The sequence below is a fragment of the Ambystoma mexicanum genome, chromosome 7q (assembly GCF_040938575.1).
Source record: "Ambystoma mexicanum isolate Mex_15411 chromosome 7q, UKY_AmexF1_1, whole genome shotgun sequence".
In the NCBI taxonomy this organism is placed as follows: Eukaryota; Metazoa; Chordata; class Amphibia; order Caudata; family Ambystomatidae; genus Ambystoma; species Ambystoma mexicanum.
In genome coordinates, this window is record NC_090941.1 from 773,558,516 (window position 1) to 773,570,180 (window position 11,665).

Here is an 11,665-nt window from a genome sequence, read left to right on the forward strand (position 1 = left end):
TACCAGGTACAATTTACGTGCCCGGTTGCAGCCCTTCCTGCATTGGCAGTTGCCATGGAGAACATACAGCAGAAGGGGCGGCGGAACACCTCTGCATCGATCATTCATTTGCTCACGTGATTCAGAGCGGTGTTTCCCACGTGACATTGGTGGACGTCACATGACCCAGAAGCGCACAGTATATAAAGCTTGATGCACGGAGCACTCACCGCTTCTCAACTGTCTTCTGACTCTGTTTGGCGCTACGTTTGATAAACTCTGTTGGTTTACCTTGATCTTGGATCTCTCACCTGGACTCCCTCGGATTACCCTTTTGTACCTTTGCTTGGAACTGTTTACCCATTGCTGAATCTCGACTCGACCCTCACCTGTCTTCGGATCATCCCTTGGTACTTTGTTGGACTTCTACGCCATTGCCCTTTTGGGAACTCAAGTTACGTCTTCAGCTCTACAGGTGGCCTATCCTGTGTCCACGCTTGACTGCGTTCCCTCTTGTTCTGGGGACCGCCTCTCATCTGAGTCTCGAACCTCCTTCACTAGGTTTCCTGGGTTTTCCAAACACCGGATAGGTAAGATTATTCAGATCCTTTGATTCTTGTGTTATATTGTATTTGCCTGGTACTTAACCTCGTTCTTTCTGCAGCAGCATCGGTGTTCCAGAGGTTCCGTGGATCCGGGAAGTAACATCTCCCACGTTGTGGCCCCAAAGGTCGCACAGCGGGGTTCTTTTGGTTCCCCTGTGCGTCACTTGGGGACGGAGGTCTCAACGGTCTACACGACACTCAAGTCAGAACAGACTGAGAAGCCGTATAGTTGTGTTAGATAATGCAGGGGTCCACAGAAGAACCCATAGCTGCTTTAGTTCAGGCAATTACAGTATTAAGGGCAGATATGGCCGGTGCTAACACAGTGATTCACCAAAGGCTAGATTCCATACAGAGTGTCCAGAATTCCCTCCCTGCAGACTCTAAATTCGGGGATGCTGCCACTCCAGCCACACCTCCTCCATTGGCAAGTACCCCAGCTCCAACCCCGGTGGTCCTCCCAACCCCTTCTCCCTTAGCCACTCCTGAACGTTATCAAGGCGACCCCAAGAAGTTCAGGACCTTCATCAATCAGTGCAAGTTACACTTCCTGTGTAGACCTCTGACCTTTCCTAATTGCACTGCTAAAGCGGCCTTTACCCTTTCCCACATGGCCGGAACGGCTGCCGCTTGGGCTAATCCTTTACTGGAGAACAATAGCCCGGTTCTCTATGATTTTGATTTGTTAGTTACAGAGATGTCCCGAGACTTCGACACCCGACACAAGGCACAATCTAGGGATCTGGAGTTGTTAGAGCTAACCCAGGGTAGAGGGACCTTGATAGACTACATCACCCGCTTCAACCAATTGGTCGCCGAGACATCATGGGCAGAAAGCAAGCGGGCGGTCATATTCTATAGGGGGTTGAATAATCCAATGAAAGATGCCTTAGCCGTGATCCCTTCCATGCCCACACAGTATCAAGAACTAGTGGATCTTGCCCTGCAGGTAGATGCACGTCGTTCAGAGCGCAGGGCTGAGTTGGGTTTTTCTCATCCTACAGCTGTCAGTACTCCCGCCTCCAGCACTGAGGAACCTATGCAAGTGGGAGGTTTACGTAGTCCTATCACGACATCCGAGAGAGAACGTAGGAGGGTGGATAATGCATGCTTTTATTGTGGCACCACGGGACATTATGTTAAGGAATGCCCTCGACGTCCCAAGAAGTCCCAGGTTTTTCGGACAGCTCGACCTTAGATCCGGAGACCAGGTCGAGTTTCCAGTCCTCATCTCTGGGTGCCACTCCTGCTTTCGCTCGTGTCCAGCCCATCTTTGTACAGGCCACACTTTGTCCCTGTGCGGGTATCTCTCACGCAGTCACGATCATCGTTGATTCTGGTGCCACGGGGAACTACATAAACATTGCTTTAGCCCATTCTCTCAATCTACCTTTAGTGGTGAAAACCCGACCTGAACCGGTTCAGGCCATAGATGGCACTGCCCTAGTGTCTGGTCCTGTTAGACACCAAACTGCTCCTCTATTATTGACTATACAAGACGTTCACACAGAGACGCTAAGTTTTGACTTGATCACCACACCCCAGTTCGGTATCATATTAGGAATACCATGGTTGCGTGAACACAATCCTCTGATTAATTGGCAAACAGGCACGGTGCTCTTTGAGTCGGATATCTGTCAGAACTTTTGCCTCCCAACCCATCAAGAAACAGATACTCCTTCACGGGCCTTGGGAGCTCTCGCTCAACTCACATTGAATGATGGTGGATCAGCGGTTGTGAATTCCCATACCGTCGGAGGGGTAGTTACCGGGATTCCCTCTGAGTACAAAGCATTCGAGTCAGTTTTCGATTGCGGTTCTTCTGAGGTGCTTCCTCCACACAGATCATATGACTGCCCGATTGAACTAATCCCGGATTCTACCGTTCCTTCGGGCAGGATCTATTCTCTGTCCCCCTCGGAAGAACAAGCTCTGAAACAGTATGTACAGAACACCCTACGACTAGGACACATCCGCCCCTCTACTTCACCAGCTGCAAACCCCATTTTCTTTGTACCCAAGAAAGAGGGGGACTTACGTCCCTGTGTGGATTACCGGCGCCTTAATGCCATCACGAAAAAGGACAGGTATCCAATCCCTTTGATCACCCCTCTCCTGGACCGCTTATCCCAGGCCTCCGTTTTTACCAAGCTGGACCTTCGCGGCGCATACAATCTAGTGCGCGTCCGCGAGGGCGATGAGTGGAAAACTGCGTTTTTCACCCGTTACGGCTTGTATGAATATCTAGTCATGCCCTTCGGCCTATGCAACGCCCCGGCAACATTCCAGCGTTTTATGAATGACATATTCAGGGACATTCTGGACGTATACATGGTTGTTTATCTGGACGACATCTTGATCTTTTCACGGAATCTTGATGACCATGTAAAGCATGTTCGGGAGGTCTTATCCCGTCTGAGGGAACATTCGCTGTTTGCCAAACCCGAGAAATGTCAATTCCATAAAACGTCTGTTGAGTTTCTGGGCTTCCACATTACCCCTGGGGCACTATCCATGAACGAATCCAAGGTTAAGGCGGTCTTAGATTGGCCAGTTCCTCAGACACTCAAGGCCTTGCAGGCCTTTTTGGGCTTCACCAACTTTTACAGGCGCTTTATTTCGTCCTTTTCCACAATTGTGGCCCCACTTACGGCTCTGACCAGCCCTCAAGTACCCTATCAGTGGCGAAAGGAACATCAGGAATCCTTTGAGGCTCTGAAGACCGCTTTCACCACCGCACCGATTCTTCAGCACCCCAATCCCAAACTTCCATTCATAGTCGAGGCGGATGCCTCTTCTTTTGCCCTCGGTGCGGTGTTGTCTCAGACATGTCCTACGACGGGCAAGTTGCACCCGGTGGCATACCACTACCGTAAGTTCTTCAATACTGAGACCCATTATACTGTAACGGAGAAGGAACTTCTGGCTGTCATGGACGCCTTTCGTGTCTGGCACGATCATCTCCTGGGGGCTAAGCATCCAATCACTGTCTACTCCGATCATCAGAACCTACAGGATCTGGCCTCCTTAAAGTGCATCAACAGCAGACAGGTCCGGTGGCATCTCTTCTTTTCCGCCTTTGATTTTCACATTACTCATCGTCCTGGGATCACTCATGGAAAAGCGGACGCCTTGTCACGCTCTCCGGGTGGAGTCTCGTTGCCAACCTTCCCTGATACCGTTCTAGGTAAGAGTCATGTGATTTGTCTCTGCACTCCCTCTCTATAATTGTTGGATTCTGTGCGAGCATGGACGAGCAATCATTCTGACCAACTGCGGGATTGGGATCCCGTATATTGTGATGGTTTGCCTTTCGTGCATGATCGCTTGATCCTCCCCACGCCTGACACCCGTAACCTGGCCCTTGAATGGTCTCATGATGCCCACTTTAATGCCCATCCCGGCCAGGAGCGTACCATGGATCTCCTAAAGCGCTGGTGCTGGTGGCCCTCTATGAAGCGCGACGTGGAATGCTATGTCAACACTTGCTCTGTCTGCGCTCAGGCCAAACATCGAAGAGGTCGTCCAATCGGCCTGCTGCTTCCGCTACCGGTACCCCCAAGACCTTGGCACACACTGACTATGGATTTCGTGACCGATCTCCCCAAGGTACGGGGTTTTGATACCATCTGGGTGGTGGTGGACACATTCACAAAAATGGCTCGCTTTGTTCCCTGTAAGGGGATCCCTTCGGCCCCGGTCCTGGCTGAGTTGTTTTTTGAATCTGTGTTCACGTTGTTTGGGCTTCCTTCTGTCATTATTTCCGATCGTGGGTCGCAGTTCACCTCTCGTTTTTGGAGAGCTTTGACTAAGCTACTTGGCATCGATACCAGGTATTCCTCGGCCTATCACCCCGAGACTGATGGGCAGACTGAAAGGACGAATCAATCTATGGAGCAGTATCTTCAGTGCCTTATCTTGCAGCAGCAGTCCTCCTGGTTGAGTGCTTTACGGCTTGCCGAGTTCGCATACAATAACGTGGCTCACTCTGCTACAGGTTTTTCTCCTTTCTACGCCCTCTATGGCCAACACCCCAAGGTCTTGCCTGTCCCTCACGCCTCTGTCTCTTTGAATCCTGCGGCCACGGCTTGTATTAGGGATCTGTCTGCTGTTCATGCTCGTACTTTGGTCCATCTTAGTGAAGCAAAGGCCTCTATGAAGTCCTGTGTTGACAGCAAGCGCTTGGCTGCTCCTCCCCTTGCGGTGGGTTCCAGGGTGTGGTTGTCTTCCCGTCACCTTCGCCTGGTTGGTTGTCGGAAACTTCTGCCTCGCTTTGTTGGCCCGTATGTGATCTCTCAGGTTGTGAATCCAGTGGCTTTTCGTCTGGTTCTCCCGAACTCTTGGCGAATCCATCCTGTTGTTCATGTCTCTCTCCTCAAGCACTGCCCTGATTCCTCCCGCCTTCGGGCCCCAGCAGCCCTGGTGTCCCTGGCCTCCCCTGATGTCTTTGAAGTGTCAGCTATTTTGGGTTCCCGTTGGGTTAGGGGTGGGCTCCAGTATTTGGTGGATTGGAAGGGTTATGGCCCAGAGGAGTGCTCTTGGGTTTCCGCCCTGGACGTTAACGCTCCTCGGTTGGTGGCCCGGTTCCATAGGGATCACCCGTCCTGCCCACGGGGTCGTGGGCCGTTGGGGGGGGGCTATGTTAGACGATCCTCTGCACACCAAGACACTGCTAACATCTCCACAACACCTTCCCCGGGTTCCCACACTACTCCTTTCAGGGTTCGAGACTCACGTGATTTGGTTACCCCAAAGGACCAAAAGTTCCGTACCAGGTACAATTTACGTGCCTGGTTGCAGCCCTTCCTGCATTGGCAGTTGCCATGGAGAACATACAGCAGAAGGGGCGGCGGAACACCTCTGCATCGATCATTCATTTGCTCACGTGATTCAGAGCGGCGTTTCCCACGTCACATTGGTGGACGTCACATGACCCAGAAGCGCACAGTATATAAAGCTTGATGCACGGAGCACTCACCGCTTCTCAGCTGTCTTCTGACTCTGTTTGGCGCTACGTTTGATAAACTCTGTTGGTTTACCTTGATCTTGGATCTCTCACATGGACTCCCTCGGATTACCCTTTTGTACCTTTGCTTGGAACTGTTTACCCATTGCTGAATCTCGACTCGACCCTCACCTGTCTTCGGATCATCCCTTGGTACTTTGTTGGACTTCTACGCCATTGCCCTTTTGGGAACTCAAGTTACGTCTTCTGCTCTACAGGTGGCCTATCCTGTGTCCAAGCTTGACTGCGTTCCCTCTTATTCTGGGGACCGCCTCTCATCTGAGTCTCGAACCTCCTTCACTAGGTTTCCCTGGTTTTCCAAACACCGAATAGGTAAGATTATTCAGATCCTTTGATTCTTGTGTTATATTGTATTTGCCTGGTACTTAACCTCGTTCTTTCTGCAGCAGCATCGGTGTTCCAGAGGTTCTGTGGATCCGGGAAGTAACATCTCCCACCTGTGGCCCCAAAGGTCGCACAGCGGGGTTCTTTTGGTTCCCCTGTGCGTCACTTGGGGACGGAGGTCTCAACGGTCTACACGACACTCAAGTCAGAACATAAATGCAGTGTACTTACTATTTGGTAAGCGGTTGTTTTGGAATGAGCACCTGGTGTATGTGAGTCTGTATGAAGAGTTGTACTGAAGTGATAGTATGAGGTGTACAGTTAAGGTTTGTGCTTGGTGCATTCCATTATATTGTGTGCTACATGAACAAATAATGTGTACATTTGGAATTATGATTTTGTACAAAAAGGTACATTTTGGTTTAGTAAATGAAGGTGATGTTGTTTAATGTATATGTGTTTGTTGGTTGAAGGGTAGAACATTGTTTGTTCTCCCCTGTGCTTCTGGGTTTTGTGAATGCTACCTGATGCCCGCAGACAATCACACTGTCTGCGGACTCTGGAGCAGCTACATTGCGGGTGAGTGTGATTTTTAGGTGTAATCATTAAAAATAGGCATAAGGAACCTGTAGAAAATTAAGGGTAAAAACGTATGAAATTCAGTGAAACACTTTGTTAAAGGGAACGTTATGGTTAAGTTGCACTAATAAAAACCCATGCAATTCAGTGAAAACATGTTGTTAACGAGATGTTATGGTTACAATTAAAATGGAAAAAACAACAGAAATTCACCATTTATGGTTAGCTAAGCAACATAACTCGTGCCACCACTGGGCATTGCTAGGACGAACACCCAGGACATCAAATATGACATCACAAATGTCATTGATGACATCACTGATGACATCAGATTTGAAATTAATTTTGATTAAAAGTCCCTACAAGGGTTTGTGTTTAAAATATTGCTAGCAGGTGTCAGGGGGGATTGGGAGACCTCTCATGTACTACATAATGCATTACAAAATGTACTAATCTAAACAAAACATTATATTGGAGTGTTGTTGTTAATACAGGAAACTAATAATGCATATCGAACTTATGGCGGACAGCCATCATAGTACCCATATACAAACAAGGCCCACATGAGGATCCAGCCAACTTCCGGCCCATCGCTCTCCTAGACACTCTTGGAAAACTATTTGCTTCAATTCTACTCAAACAACTAACAAATTGGGCAACAAATGCGGGCAGATTTTCTGTCAGACAAACAGGATTTATGCCAAACGTCGGAACTAACATCAATCTCCTCCTGACTAACTTAATCAAACACAAAGCCATCAAAAACCATACCACAGTATATGCGGCTTTCATTGACCTACACATGGCCTTCGATGCCATATCAAGGTACAAACTATGGACACAATTACAGGCATGAAAATGTCCAAAAAACATCTTAGAACCAATCAAACTTCTCTACTCCGGAAAATCGATTGCAGTCAGACTAACAAAAGCAGGTGCAACAACATCAACCATCCAGACGAAAAAAAATGGTCTAAAACAAGGCTGCCCTCTCGCCGCAACCTTGTATAACCTATTCACGGCTGACATTGATGAACATCTATTGAGCACTGCAACAAACCCCCCAAGATCAATTCCATTCCTCTTATAGTTATGCTCTATGCAGATGACATTATCCTCCTTGACAAGACTACAACAGGACTATAAACCAGCCTCGCTTCTTTAAGTGGATACATGAAAATAAACGAAATGTCCATTAACATCAACAAAACGAAGGTAATGTCAGTTGCTAAGATTCCATTCAAAAAGAAAAAAGATCTAACACTCAGCCTCCATGGTACTCCAGTAGAAACTGTTGCAACCTTCAAATATCTTGGAATTCCAATAAACCAGTCTAAGGCGGAAACCCAATGGCTCGAATAAATCGAACAGAAATCACAAACCGTGACCAGGCAAGGCTGTGTACTCCACCGAAAATATGGAAAATTCTCTTTCAAACCTATCATAGACTACTACAGACACAAATTCATGCCCATCATTACCTATGGAACAGAGGCAAAGATCAATGCAGCAACCGTAAACTGGACGAAGTACAAGGCAATATTTTGGCACGAAATTCTACATCTGCCCCCGTCATACCCTATGCCAAGAAAAGACATGAGATGGCTACACAATCACTGGAGTCCATTGTACTGTGGAAGCGATTGGACATATTTTGCAAAATCCTAACAGATCACAGAACTCCGGCCATACAAATCCTGAGGGCCCATACAGACACATTTAACAATGCTGTTTTGCAAGACTGGAAACTCAAACTTCTACAAGAAATGGTCAAAGAAGACATCTCTGAGGAACTCTTAACTCTGTGCCTGCAGCACACCAAAATCAAATTAATGCGCAACGATTGGCTAAAGACGATACAACTCAAAAAAATCTATCGACAGAATCTCGATTGCATCACAGACATCCAAGCAATTCACGAAGTACCCAAATATTTGAGAACCTTTCCTGAAATCAACATCAGAACAATCTTCTTAAAAATACGACTAAACACAATTCCAACAAGTGCTAATTTCCCCACCGCGAGATTGATACCTTCAACCGAACAGTACTGTTAATTCTGCAAAGACAAAGATAAATTGGAAACTTTATACCATCTCGTCATGGAATGCACGCTACTCTCAAACCAAAGAGAATGATTCAGTGCCTTTTTCAATCTTTCATCCCGACAAATGGACCCTGAAGAAAGATGGACCACTTTATTGAATGGGCAAAATAACAAATACATCTATACAATTGCCCTGATTCTTCAAAACATCCTTGAACTTTAGTCTCACTGAAAAACCTGGATGCTTTTTCAATCTATTATGCTTACTGTAAGATAAATGAAAAAATTTATAAATAAACAACCTCATTTATAAAATAAAATAATAAAAAAAATAATACATGAACATAGAGAATGGATGCAGCATGCACCATAGAAGTACAGCATTTTTAATCTGGTAATATTGGGCAGTAAAACTATAACTGCAACCCTATAAGAATTTTGACTAATGTTAATTATGGAATAAATATCTAACAATTCAAGACTTACTACACACTTGTGTTAGTACAAACAATACATAGGAAGAGCCAAAATGCATAGAAATCTGAGGCACATACAGGGAAACGCCAGTAAGGAGGAAAGAATCAACATCATCAGAAAATGACAATAACTTTAGAGTTCATCATCATGTATACAAATCAGTTGTGTGTTTGAGGCGTGCTTATTTCTCCATGTATGTGCACCATGAACTGAGGCTAAACCCTAAGGAAAGTACCTTAACAACATAGGACAAGGTTAACGTCTAGGCTTGTCCAACCTTTTTGAATGTGGGGCCGAAGCATTAACTTTTTGTCACCCAGTGGGCCGATGAGCCAAAAGTCAACAACAACACTCAAAGCAGTATGTTAAAAAGCGATAGTGTGTGACCTTTGACACAATTGCATCACAGGCAGTGATAGCCAATGGCGTCCCAAAGATAGCTTTTGGTGTCAGGGGCAGTGATCAAAGGTTAGTTGCTTGTGATTTCTTTCAGTGTGTATATGTTAATATTTCCTAAATAGTGGGGGCGACCGAGCATAGCGAGGGAGCGATAAGGATCTAGGGAGGGTTACCCCCAAGATTTTTATTCAAATATGGGGTTGAAATGGTGTATTTTGCAGCAGAAAAAGTGACCAAAAACCCATAAGTTTATAATCAGTTCTAAAGGGGAATTGAAAATTCCATGTCACCAACAGCAGACAAGAACATTTTACAACGCAACGCATGTTAATGATCAATGCTGCGTGACCATGTGCAGTGTGCCCAATACATATGCCAGATTATCTCTGTAATATACATTCATTACTTCTGTGTTAATGATTGATGCTGCCATTGCAGGGTTGTGCCCAATACATATGGCAGTTTATCTCTGTAATACACATTCATTACTGTGGTAATGAAAGAAGCATAATCCAATTCAACAGATGAAATGTGGAAAGGCGATCACCCAAAGGTGAACTTAATTGAGTTTTTTCACTGTGCAGATAATAGTTTTGACCAGTGTTGCCGAGTAAATATTCTTTAAAATGCACAACTTGCATCCGATTTAAAAAAATAAAAAAAATCCCCCTTGGGTACTGATCAAACCGGGTGATTTCTGTTCCGCCTAAGCACAGCTCCTGCAGCTCCCCTCTGAAAGCAGTTGGGTGGCTGAGTTTCGAGAATGAGTAGGAGTGATAGTTGATGAAAGGAGAGGCTGTGACGTGGAGCAGATGGGAAGAGAAGAGGAGGAGAAAGTGGGGGCAAAATGTGAGGTGAAAAGAGCAGTTGCAGAACAGAAGGAGGAGGAGGCCAAAGGAGCGAAAGAACAGGAGGCTGCAGCAAAATAGATCAGGGCTGTGGACCCCTGAGCTGCTCAGGGCTGGCCCTCTTGACTGCAGAAAAATAAACTCTGCCACAAGACCAGGGGCTCTGTGTGCAAACAACCTGACTCGCACACGTGACTTTTTCTTTCTTTCACCAATACATCAGGGCTGTGGACCCCTGAGCTGTTCAGGACTGGCCCCCTGAGCTGCTCAGGGCTGGCCCTCTTGACTGTAGCAAACTCTGCTACAAGACCAGGGGCTCTGTGTGCAAACAACCTGACTCGCACACTTAACTTTTTCTTTCTTTCACTAATATATCAGAGGAAAGCACGAACGGAGTCCCCCACTACCAGAAATAATGCAGTTGGGTATCTCACATTTGGGGACATGCAGGGGTCAGCAAATCCGATGTGCAATGGATGAGCCTCATCCTGGGAGATCTGCCTTTCTGATCACAGATTCTCCCCCACCAGGTACGTATGAGTTGCAAGCAAGAGGGCAGGGATTGGGCCTGTTCTGGAAGCCCCGTTAAGCGAGGGTGAGAAGGCAGGCCCTGACCCCGCCCTCCCGGAACCCCTGAGTGTCTGCAGAGCTGCCTGTTCCACGTGTAGGGGGAAGCTCCGGCAGGCAGAGCCCAGCAGAAGAGGCACAATGTAGCACAGTTCCTTTCATCAGACCCTGCTCGGCCCAAGATGTGCATAAATTTAGGCCTGGCCACCAGCCAGCAGGCCCAGTCGGAATGCGAGCAGGCCTGGTGCAGTATGTGTGCCCACTGGCCCGTCGGCCCCAGATGGGTCCATGGCCCTCCTGGGCCAACAGGTCATCCCGCATAACAACAGTGTCTCAGGTGGGGTGCCCCCCAGCAGGACACGGCAACGCTGTGAAGGCAAGGCCAGACCGTGCCCAATCGGTGAACGGATGGGGCCGCAGCGGCAGCTGGTAGCCAGCTGCTTCCTCCCTCCCCTGCCTGCCCCCAGGAGCTGGCTAGGACTTCTTAAGGTTGGAGGGCCTGAGCGTGAAAACAGAGCCAGGGCAAGGTGGTTTCAAGAACAACAGGAGCACCTGATATCATGGGGCGCACAGGTCTGGGGTTAGTAATACTCATTTGTATGTCAGTTAACACAATTCTTCAATAAATTGCAAACATATTTGTTTTAATTGTGCTAAAGATAAAATATGTCCAACAGCAGATAAAAGTTGACAGAGATGACTGAAATGACCACCAACACAAAAAATGCAATGTTTTGCATTTTCAAAATATCATTCCGAAATCCAAACTGTTTTGTTCACCGGCATACCTTAAACCAGCCTCACAGCTGGTCAA

General features: G+C 47.1%; 1 non-coding gene across 1 annotated transcript; it reads right to left on the bottom strand.

Moving 5' to 3' along the window:
• Positions 1–10,659: 10,659 nt before the first annotated feature.
• LOC138528928 (U1 spliceosomal RNA) lies at positions 10,660–10,822 on the bottom strand. Its single transcript, XR_011284327.1, has one exon. It is a non-coding gene; the product is annotated as a U1 spliceosomal RNA (small nuclear RNA).
• Between the last annotated feature and the right edge of the window lie 843 nt (positions 10,823–11,665).